Consider the following 12,043-nt stretch of genomic DNA (forward strand, 5'->3'; position numbering starts at 1 on the left):
GTTACAAATAAAGTCCAGTTGTTTTTGTGTTGAACGCTTTTTGAATTCATCATGTCCTGGATGACTGAGAATCTTCACCAGGTTTTTACTGTATATTGCTTCAAAGTTCATTTTTGTCACCCCCCAGCTCCTCTATTGCTCCTGCTGCTCATACATTGCTCCCTCCAGTCTCCAAGATCTGCGCTGCCTCGGAAAAAAATTAAATAACATAAAACCTCCCTCTGTTCTTCTCCACCACTTCAGTACCAAAAACATTTAGGTTCACTTCATTTTCTGTTCCAGTTCCAGTCCAGAAAAACCCTCACCTCCAACATTACAAACATTCAGTGTTCAGATCCCTCAACATATCCACATACCATTTCTCAAATTCTCCTGCTCACAACATGCCCTGATGGATAGATGAGAGTGTTTGTAAAATTTGTTTCAGGATGAACTTCTGAGAACTTCAATCAAATTCTTAATTCTTTTATTTTGTAATTTTTCTCACAAACTGACGTTCTTCAGTGGAGATGACACCTATGTCACAGTAAAGATCTATAAAATAATACAAATTCTGTTTTTAACTGTTTTTTTTTTTTCCATCCCAAGCAGCAAGGTGGAGGGAACCTGGCTCCATCCATCACCGTGTAGGTTTGTTTTTAACTCTGAACATTAAACAAAGAGTTTGATGTTTAATTAAAATGCAGAGAACTGACAATAAAATAGAGCAGAAAAAACAAAGCTGCCCAGAACATGAGAATAGGAGATACTTTAGTGTTGGTAGATTGGATGTGAGGCCAGGTTTGGACAAAAACATGCTCATTTTCACAGAAACACACAGGAAAGATGTTCTGCTAATCCCTGACATGTTTTTAACCCGATGAGACAGCCCACAAACACACAACACAGATTATGAGCTGAGCTCTGGAAACACAACAACTCCCACAGTGAGGTCTGGTGGATTCTACACCGTACATTTCTGGTAGGACTATAGGTGGAGACCTGTCTGTCACAAGGTGGTGTCCCCCTAAGATAGCCTCTGTCCTCAGTTTTACTGTAGAGCATTTTCATATGTGAAGCATGCACACATTGTTTTATCAATCTGTTCAATCAACAATAGCGTTAGTTTGTTCCATTAATATTTCCTTTCTTTGCGATGTTTGTTAAAGTGGCATTCCTCACCTGTGCACGTCATGTGCACACACTGTTTTCACATTAGACACCATGACTGCAGCACAGTCTACAGAACAGCAAGAAAAAAAATAAACTACTTACTGCTGTCATCGTAACTTTGTCAAAATTGAAGCTAAACATACTTCATAAAAACTCTTTATTTTAACGTCTTCGTTTTCAACACCAGTAAGACGGAAACTTTGATTACAGCTGCCAGTTACCTTCATCCAAAGATCAGTCAGACAATTGCCTCTTTTTGCCCAGTAGCCAAAAAAATAATAATCTAGGAGTCACATTTGAATTATCATTAGGCTTTGAGTCATACATTAGGGCGATTTCCCATTCTTGTTTCTTTCATTTAAGAAACGTTTCTAAAATATACGGTGGCCCTAAGGTGTAAATGAACATTTGAAAAAAACAGAATTACATTTTAAAAAATGGAATTACATTCACGGTGGCGCAACTGGTAGAGCTGCTGCCTCTCAGCGAGCAGGTCCCTGGTTCAAATCCCGGTCCGGTGGCCTTTCTGGGTGGAGTTTGCATGTTCTCTCCGTGCATGCGTGGGTTTTCTCCAGGTACTCTGGTTTACTCCCATAGTCTAAAAACATGCATATTAGGCTGACTGGTAACTCTAAATTGTCCCTAGGTGTGAGTTTTGTCTCGTTTGTCTCTATGTGTCCCTGTGATGGACTGGAGACCTGTCCCAGGTGTCCACTGCCCCTCGCACAGTGTTTGCTGGACATGGGCACCGGCGAGCCACGTGACCCAAAATGGAAGAAGCAGGTAAAAGATAATGGATAGATGGAATTACATTTGAAAACATTTGGAAAAAAACAGAATTGGCCCGAGCAGTGAAGCGCTGCGAAGGCCTGTTGTAATCGCTCTGTTCAGGGCCGAGCTGCAATTTTTTCTGCCAAATGAATTGGAGTTTTGGGGGCCTTAGCATATCCCAAAACTCACCAAATTTGGCGGACACATGAGGACTGGTGAAAATTTACGTATTTTAAGGGTGTGGCAAAAATCGCAACGAAACGACTCAAAAGCACCACCTAGAAAATTTCAAAATAACCTCCGCATTAACCTTTGTTTGTTGTAGAAGCATGAAATTTGGTACGCTTGTCCAATTCCCCAAGGTGCACGGAAAACCCTCTGGCACCAATGTTGTATGATAAACAGGAAGGCGTCCATTTTGGAATGTCCGCCCATTTTTCACAACTTTTTGGCAGTTTACAGCCTTCAAATTTTGACAAACTCTTCATAGGGATTTTGCTCAATTGGTATGAAACTTGGCCATTTTGGTCAAAAGGCATGAAGGACAAAAAGTTATCAAAATGATGTGTTTTCGATCATGCTGAAGGGGCGGTGCCAGACCTTAAAATATGACATCTCGCCGTGAAAAATGAAACGCTAATAGCTCCTACAAGAAAACGTTCTGAGACATTAAACCTTCAGTGATTCATCCACATCCGGTCCCCTGCAAGACTGAATGGTCAAATCATGACATCACTTAAGCCACGCCCCCTGACAACAGGAAGTGTAAAGTTTTACCTTGAACGTTCCCTATCTGACCCGTCACCTGATCAGCATGATAGTGTGTCCAGTGACCGAAGACATGTTGGTGTAACTTGCTTTACAACACTGACAGTTTTGGGTGGAGTAAGACGTAATGCCGCCGCCATACGTTTAGTTCTAAATTCCACAGATTTGAACCGAGGTGCACCAAAATCACTATGATCGATCATTATCCACACCTTGAACAGGAAGCCATGATAATTGCCCAATAGCCTCCACAGCGCCCCCTAGAATATTTTAAAACCTCAGCCCCAAGCCATTTTTTGACCGATAATTCTGAAAATCGGTGAACATCTGTATTGTCTCAGGACCTATGAAAAAGTCTCTTGGAACCCTGGTCCAAAACCAACAGGAAGTCGGCCATTTTTGGTCAAAGGGTCATTTTGGGGCATTTGTAATGGTGATATTTAACAAACCCCTCCTAGGGATTTTTAGTGATTGCCTTCAAACTTGGTTAATATGCCCATAACACATTGGGGAGTAAAAGTTATCAAAAGCTTGCGTTTTTGTTTATGTTAAAGGGGCGTGGCCAAGCCTCAAAGTTGCGTTTCACACCATAAATTTCCAAACGCTATAACTTTCACATTGAAAGACCGAAATGCACCAAACTTGGTATGACTCATCCCTGTTGGATGTCCAACGATCCACTGTCGTCATATTTTGACGTCATTAAAGCCACGCCCCCTCGAAACAAGAAGTCTCTTTTTTTAATTGGAACGCTTCCTCTTTGACACAATTGACCTAATCAGGATGAGCCTATGTTAGAAGACAGTTAAGATGGTCTGACTTGATTTAAAGTGCAAACCGTTTTCCCTGGAGGATGTGGGTGCGGCAGCGTGGCAAATCAAGAAGGGACGCCATCGCAATACGTTTGGCTCTAAAATACACAGATTTCAGCCGAGATGAACAAAAATCCTTATGATTAATCATTATCCACACCTTGAACAGATATCCATGATAAGTGGCCAATAGCCTCCACAGCGCCACCTACATTCTTCCTACAGTTATAGCTCAGTGATACAACATCCGATCTGAACCAGATTTTTGGTGGGTCATTAGTGAGCACTTATGGACACATTGGTATTGTTTTTTAACTTTTGACTCCAGTGCGCCCCCTACATTGTTCTTATAGTTATAGCTCAGTGAAACATCAGCCGATCGTAACCAGATTTATTGTGCATGATCAGTGAGCACTCCTAGACAAATTGATATTGTTGATAACATATGACTCTAGTGTGCCCCCTAGATTATTCCAACGGTTATATCTCAGTAATACATCATACGATCTGGACCAGAATTTTGGTGCGTCATTAGTGAGCACTTCTAGACACATTGGTATTGTTCTTTAACATTTGACTCAAGTGCGCCCCCTACATTATTCCAACAGTTATATCTCAATGATACATCATCCGATCTGAACCAGATTTTTTGTACATAATCGGTGAGCACGTCTAAACACATTGATATTGTGGTTTAACATATGACTCAAGTGTGCCCCCTCTCATACTGATATTGGTGGAAGGCGATTGCAAAGTTAAGGCATATGCGTACCCTGATGGACGCGTGCAGGAACAGCATGAGAGCGTTCGCAACAGCGACTGGGAGGCGTTGCTGGAGAACCAGCAGTCGCGGGTGATGTGAAGGTTTGGCGAACGGGCGCGGGACGAGAGCGAGATTGTTTGCAATGGCGACGGGCAGAGTCGCTGGAGCTCCCGCGGTCGCCGCAAGGCCGGAGCGGCACTTTTCTGTGAGGGCCTTCAATGCTGCTTGCAGCTTTAATTACATTTGAAATTAAAGCTGCAAGCAGTATTGAAGGCCCTCGCAACAAAATGCCGCTCTGGCCATATGGTGACTGCAGGAGCTCCAGCTACTAACCCTTGTGGCAACGGTGGTAGCTCCAACTATGCCTCCCAGTCGCCATCGTGAATGCTCTTGTGCCATTTAGAAGTACTCACTGATCATGCCCCAAAAATCTGGTGCAGAGCAGATGATGTATCACTGAGATTTAACTATTGGAAAAATCTAGGGGGCGCACTGTAGTCAAATGTTAAAGAACATAACCAATGTGTATACAAGTGCTCATTGATTACACACAAATTATCTGGTGCAGATAGGATGACGTATCACTGAGATATAACTGTTGGACTAATCTAGGGGGCGCACTTGAGTCATGCGTTAAACCACAACATCAATGTGTCTAGATGTGCTCACTGATGACGCACAATAAATCTGGTTCTGATCAGATGATGCATCAATAAGTTATAACTGTAGGAATATTATATTTACCTATGTGGAGGCGATTGGCCACTTATCATGGATTTCTGTTCAAAGGGTGGATAATGATCGATCATACTGATTTTGGTGCACCTCGGTTCAAATCTGTGGAATTTATAGCCAAACATATTGCAACGGCATTACTTCTGAATTCATCACGCCGCCACACCCACCTCCTCCTTTGAAAACTGTTTGCAATTTAAAGTAAGTCAGACCAACTTGTTATATGTCTTCTAGCACAGGATCATCCTGATTAGGTCAAGGGTGTCAGAGAGGGAGTATTCCAAGTTAAAAAGTGACCTCCTGTTCTGAGGGGGCGTGGCTTTAATGATGTCAGAATATGACCACAGAGGATCGTCGGGCATCCAACAGGGATGACTCATGCCAAGTTTGGTTCATTTTGGTCTTTTAATATGAAAGTCATAGCGTTTGGAAATTCATGGCGTGACAGAATTACATTTGAAAAAACAGAATTACATTAAGCCAAACATGATTTTTTTTATGTTATTAACTTTATTATTTATTTATTATTATTATTTATTTATTATTATTATTTATTTATTATTATTATTTTCAATTAAGCAGCACGGTGGCGCAACTGGTAGAGCTGCTGCCTCTCAGCGAGCAGGTCCCTGGTTCAAACCCCGGTCCAGGGGCCTTTCTGGGTGGAGTTTGCATGTTCTCTCCGTGCATGCGTGGGTTTTCTCCGGGTGCTCCAGTTTCCTCCCACAGACCAAAAACATGCATATTAGGCTGATTGGTAACTCTAAATTGTCCCTAGGTGTGAGTGAGAGAGTGAATGTTTGTTTGTCTCATTTGTCTCTATGTCCCTGTGATGGACTTGCGACCCGTCCAGGGTGTACCCCGCCCCTCGCACAGTGATTGCTGGACATGGGCACCAGCGACCCCCGTGACCGAAAATGGAATAAGCGGGTAAAGAAAATGGATGGATGGATTTTTAATTAACTTTATTTTTCAAATGTGATTCCTTTTTTTTTTTTAAACCAATGTAATTCCGTTTTTTCAAATATAACTATGTTTTTTCCAATATGATCCGGGCCACTTCTGCTTCGGCCACTTCCACTTTGGCTTAATGTAATTCCATTTTTTCTAATATAATTCTGTTTTTTTCTGATGTGTAATTCCGTTTTTTCAAATGTTGTTCATTTACACCTTAGGGCCACCGTAAAATAATGTAGCAATTAGAAGGGTTGGGATGGAGGGAGAATGGTGCCACTTTCTCCACTCCCCTCCACTACATTTATTTTATTTATTTAGCTCTCGTTCAAGTGGGGCACCAGCTGATCAGTTTACTGACCAACAACTTAATTAATCTATTCACCTTTAATGATCAGAATCAGTCACTGAATAGGGGGAGTGGTGGCGCTGAGGTTAGAGGAGGTGGGCCTGTGATCGGAAGATCGCTGGTTCACGCCCCGGTACCGACAACATCAAAAATGTGGGTGGGGTAGGTGAAGTACCCACACCTGCCCCCACCCTCATTCGCCCCACTCTAGGCCCATAAGCAAGTCCCTTAACCCCCATCTGCTCCCTAAACAGGTCTCTCTTGAAAATGAGTTCTCGTGGTTCAATGAGACTACTTGTATAAATAAAGGGTAAATGAAAAAAAAATAAAAAAATAGAATCTGTTCATTACATGGAGTTTTAAACCAAAACACATGAATATTCATCTGAATGAAGAGACCAAAGTTGTCTTTGAAGTTTTATTACAAAAATAATCAAACTAAAAATCAACAACAATAATAAACAAACAATAATAATGAATCAATGAATGATTAATTCTCTTATCTGAGGCTAAATTGACTCTTTGAGCAGGAATTATTTCAGTTTTATACGCGCATGAATTTAGACAAAGTTTGACTATTTTAATAAATAGTTTATTTTGGATTTTAGTTGAAAGAAGTTATTTAATCTGATCAGATAAAGTCATTTATCGTCACTGCAAGTCAGGAAATGATTTACCAAGTTGCATCAGCTTAAAATAGCATAACCAGGCTAAGAGTTGCATCATGTCGCCAGGTTCTGCTCCTTACCGGGTCAGTGCTGATGGCACCACTCATCTTTCTGGGGTTCTCTGGTGGATCAGACCAGGGACACCATGAGGAGGACTCGCCGGGAACTGCCCAATGTAGCTGACCATCACTGTGACAGCTTCAGGGGTCTGTGAGAGCAACAGCTGATGAGAAAGTCTACCGTACATCATAACCTTCTGCCAGTTTGGACTTCAAGCCAAGAACGTGAGTCTTGCAGTGAGACAAGGCTTCATCTTCTGTGGTTATTTAAACTTGTAACAATTGTAATTTGAGCAACAAATTTATCTGCTCAGGAGTTGAATGAGTGGACCTTGTCACGACCTCTAGGATCGGGTCCAAAGATGAACCGCCTTCTGGTTCGGGGCTGGAGACGATCTCTTCGCATCGGGAGTCCAAAACGAACCGCTCAGTTCGGGGGTCCAAGGCGAACTGTTTTTTTTTTTCTACAAAGAGAGTTTGTGCAAAACATCAGCTCTGAGAAGATTGTTTTGACTGACTAGGGAACATTGTGTCTCCCTCTGAAGAAAACAGAGAAATATGTTATTCACATTGTAATATTTCACATGATGTCATTATAATGATTGAAAACAATTATCAAAATTATTCATGTTCACAACTGTTAATCAAATAAAACAAACTTCATTAACAATTTGTTTTCTTTCTTAGAAACAGGAAGAAATAAGATCAACATTAGTCAGACTGTAGCTGACTCTGTGTCCAAGGACAGGAAATGTGTGGAAAAACATCAGACATTATTGAAGTCAGAGGTAACTTTAAAGAACATGATTCATGGAGAGTCTGGAAGATGAATAAGGGTCATAGTTAGAGCAGTTTTTACCTGCCTGGACAAGTCTTATGTCTCACGTCTACAATCAATATACAACACAGCTGACAGACTTGTCACCAAATCCAGCAAACACTGTCACATCATTCCAGCTCTAAAACAAACATCAACATCAACGAGGACCCTCATCAGTATGCAGACCTTTAGAACCAATTAACAGAGGACACCATTTCCTCTGTGGTCCACATTGCTCTCAACCACCTGGAGCAGAAAGACTCTTACGTCCGTATGCTCTTTGTGGACTTCACATCTGCCTTCAACACCATGATCCCCCAAACCCTGATAGGCAAACTTTTCACACTAGGACTAAGCCCCTCCATTTGCAACTGGGTACTAGACTTCTTAACAAACAGACCACAGTTAGTGAGGATGCACAACTTCTCCTCCACCACCATAACCATCAGCACTGGCTCTCCTCAGGGATGTGTGTTGAGCCCCCTCTTGTTTGCTCACGTATGATTGTGCAGCTACCCATCCAGGCTGTCACAATGTAAAGTTTGCAGATGATACAGCGGTGGTGGGATGCATCACAAAAAATGATGAGTCCAGTTACAGGCAGGAGGTGGAACACCTGGAGAGCTGGTGCAAAGAGAATAACCTTCAAATCAATGTGAAGAAGACAAAGGAGATGATTGTGGACTTCAGAAGGAACAAAAACATCTACTCCCCCCGAACATAAGAGGACCTGCAGTGGAAGTGGTCTCCAGATACAAGTACGTGGGTGTACACATGAATGACAACCTCAGCTGGAGCAACAACACCACCAGCCTGATGAAGAAAGCTCATCAGAGACTCTACTTCCTCAGGCGGCTGAGACGAGCTGGTCTGGAAGCTCAGTCCTCACCTCCTTCTACAGGTGTGCAGTGGAGAGCATCCTGTGCTCCAGCATCAACGTGTGGCATGGAGGCTGCACAGCTGCAGAAAGAAAAGCTTTGCAGAGAGTGGTGAAGGCTGCACAAAATATTTTGGAGTCAGTCTCCCCATCATAACAGACGTTTACACCTCCAGATGCAGGAAGAGGGCCACCTGCATCATGAAGGACCTCACTCACCCAGCACACACTTTTTGCCCTGCTCCCCTCAGGAAGGAGGTTTAGGAGCATTAAGTGTAGAACCACTAGACTGAGGAACAGCTTCTACCCTGAAGCTGTTAGGCTCATGAATCTCTAACCAGAATAATCACTGTGAAAATCACATCATGTTGCTGCTGATCTGTTTCATGTTGATGTGTTCATGCGTGCTCATCTGTTCACACAGACTCATGATCATATTCGTGCTGATGTTCGGCGTAATGTTTTCTATTAGTGCTTAGTGTATATTTAGTTGATGTTTTTCTTAGTTCATATCTTAGATCTGATCATTGTTTTTCTTTTACATTTTATTGTTGGATGTAACTGGGACCCTGTGTACATAATTTTGCTCCACCACATGTACCACATGTGGTGCAAATGACAATAAAGAATTTCTGACTCTGTGGGGTTTTGTCCTGTCTCTGTCTGTCTCCTCATGTTTCCTGTTCAGCTCTGTTTTCCTCGTGTTCAGTCCCTGTCTCACCTGTGCCTCATGTTAATCACTGCAGGTGTCTGTCGTTATCCCAATCAGTGTTGTGTGTGTATATTCAGTTCCTCTCCGTCTTGTCTTGGTCTCGGGATTATCCTTCTACGGTGTCGTGTTCAGCCTTTTGTCCTGTCAGCCCTGATCTGCCTGTTTCCAGTTTGTAAGTAGCTGCCCTGTCAGCATTTTGATTTTGTTTTGTATAATAAATATTTTTACGTTTTCCTCGAGCGTCCTTGTCATCCTCCCTGCACGTGGGTTCAAACACTCCAGACGGCCGAACATAATAGAATCCTGAGACCATACTGAACCCACTGGGAGGATGATTACTTTGTTTGAGTTTTTGGCCCGTGAGGCAGAGAAGACTGCCCAGAAAGATAGAGAAAGGGAGGAGAGGAGGAATCCATTTTGGGGGATCCGCCTGGCCATTAAACCTGGGTCCTCAGTCTCACAGCCTTCCTGTCCCTCTTCGCCTCGTCAGGTCGCTGCACCCTGCTGCTCACCTCCTCCTCGCTTTCCACCTGGCGGTCCCAAACAATCGTCCGAGAGAGGGGGGCAAACCGCAGGTCCTCCCCGAACCCAGCACAAGATGGGGAGAGCCTCGCGAGCAGAAGAAAAGCCCAGCCCTCAGTTGGAGGAGGAACGGCAGAAAATTTTGCTGGGAGGGAGGTACCTGTGTCCCTCAGAGGAGCAGTACAGCCCTCCCTCGCTGGAGGAGCTGGAACAGTGTCAGGCTTCTATAGTGGCAACATATCTAGCTCGTCTTCTGCCCTGCCGTGAGGAGACCCAGGTGGACGCTCTTCACTCCAGTCCTCCAGAGGGGTTCATGGCTCCATCTCCTGTGGCAGTCCCGGTCCCATCACCTGTTATAGTTTCAGCCCCATCACCTGTTGCAGCTCTGCCTCCTTTACCACCTGCTACAGCTCTGGTTCATGTCCCTGACTCTCCTGCTGCAGCCCCGGTCCCTGGTCTTCCTGCTGCAGCCCCATCTCCATCACCTACTGCCACAGCTCCGGCTCTACCACCACCTGCTGCTGCAGTCCTGAATCCACCACCAGTTGCAGCCCCGGCTCCGTCACCTGCTGCTGCAGCTCTGGCTCCATCACCTGCAGCTGTAGCCCCATCTCTGGTCCCTGGTTCTCCAGCTGCAGCCCCGTTTCTGGTCCCTGGTTCTCCAGCTGCAGCCCCGTCTCTGGTCTCCGGTTCTCCAGCTGCAGCCCCATCTCTGGTCCCTGTTCCTGGTTCTCCAGCTGTAGTCCTGGTACCTGACTCTCCTGCTGCAGTCCTGACTCCACCACCACCACGTGCTGCAGATCTGGTCCCCGGCTCTTCTGCTGAGGTCCACGCTCCCGGCTCTTCTGCTGAGGTCCTCGCTCCAGGCTCTTCTGCTGAGGTCCTCGCTCCCGACTCTTCTGCTGATGTCTTCGCTCCCGGCTCGCCTGTGGTCTTCGTCCCCGGCTCGCCTGAGGTCTTTGTCCCCGACCCGCCTGTGGCCTTCGTCCCCGACCCACCTGTGGCCTTCGTCCCCAACCTGCCTGCAGCCTTCGTCCCCGACCCCTCTGTGGTCTTCCTCTTTTCTGACCCGCCTGAGGTCGTCCACCTTGTTTCCGACCCGCCTGCGGAGGTCCTCACCCCTGGTTTGGCTTTGGGGGTCTGCATCTACCCGAGTCCAGGCGGGCAGAGATGGACGCCTCTACTACCCTGGATGAGACAGTCACCTGATTGCCCACCAGAACTCTGGCCTCAGGATAGATGGTTTCCTGGCCACCCCTCTGATCTCTTGCCTGTATATTCAGTTCCTCTGAGTCTTGTCTTTATCTCGGGATTATCCTTCCATGGTGTCGTGTTCAGCCTTTTGTCCTGTCATCCCTGATCTGCCTGTTTCCAGTTTGTGAGTAGCTGCCCTGTCAGCATTTTGATTTTGTTTTGTATAATAAATATTTTTACGTTTTATTCGAGCGTCCTTGTCATCCTCCCTGCACGTGGGTTCAAACACTCCAGACAGCCCAACATGATAGACTGACTCTGACTATATTCACTACCCTGGCTCCCAGTGGAGTTTAGATTCTGTTTCAAAGTTCTTCTGCTGACACACAGAGCTGTAAATGGTTCCTGTGTATCTTTGTCAGCTTTTAACCAAATACTCTGCTGCTTGTGGCCTTCGTTCCCAGACACAGAATGTCTTGGATGTTCCATGTATGTGGCTGAAAACTAAAGGGGACAGGGCCTTTCAGTCGGTGGCTCCAAGTCTGTGGAAAAGTTTGCCCCTGCAGCTTTGTTCTGCTGACTCTGTGGAGGATTTTAAAAAGCAACTGAAAACACTTTTATTCTCCCAGGCTTTTATGTTATGATTTTCTTGCACTTCCTGTAGTTCTTATGCTTGTTTTATTCTTTATTTTAGCATTGAATTTTATTGTTCAGCACTTTGTGATTTTATGTCTCTGAAAAGCGCTCTATAAATAAAAGGTATTTATTTACTTTCTACTTGGTGCTGTAACTGCAGAGCTTTGGCTGATTGAAGTGTTTTAGAAAGAAACTGGTTGGTTGGTCCATTAGGTCATTAAAGACGTTTCTCTTGGAAATCAAACTCCAGA

The sequence above is a fragment of the Nematolebias whitei genome, chromosome 10, assembly GCF_014905685.2.
Source record: "Nematolebias whitei isolate Nwh7 chromosome 10, NemWhi1, whole genome shotgun sequence".
Taxonomy (NCBI): Eukaryota; Metazoa; Chordata; class Actinopteri; order Cyprinodontiformes; family Rivulidae; genus Nematolebias; species Nematolebias whitei.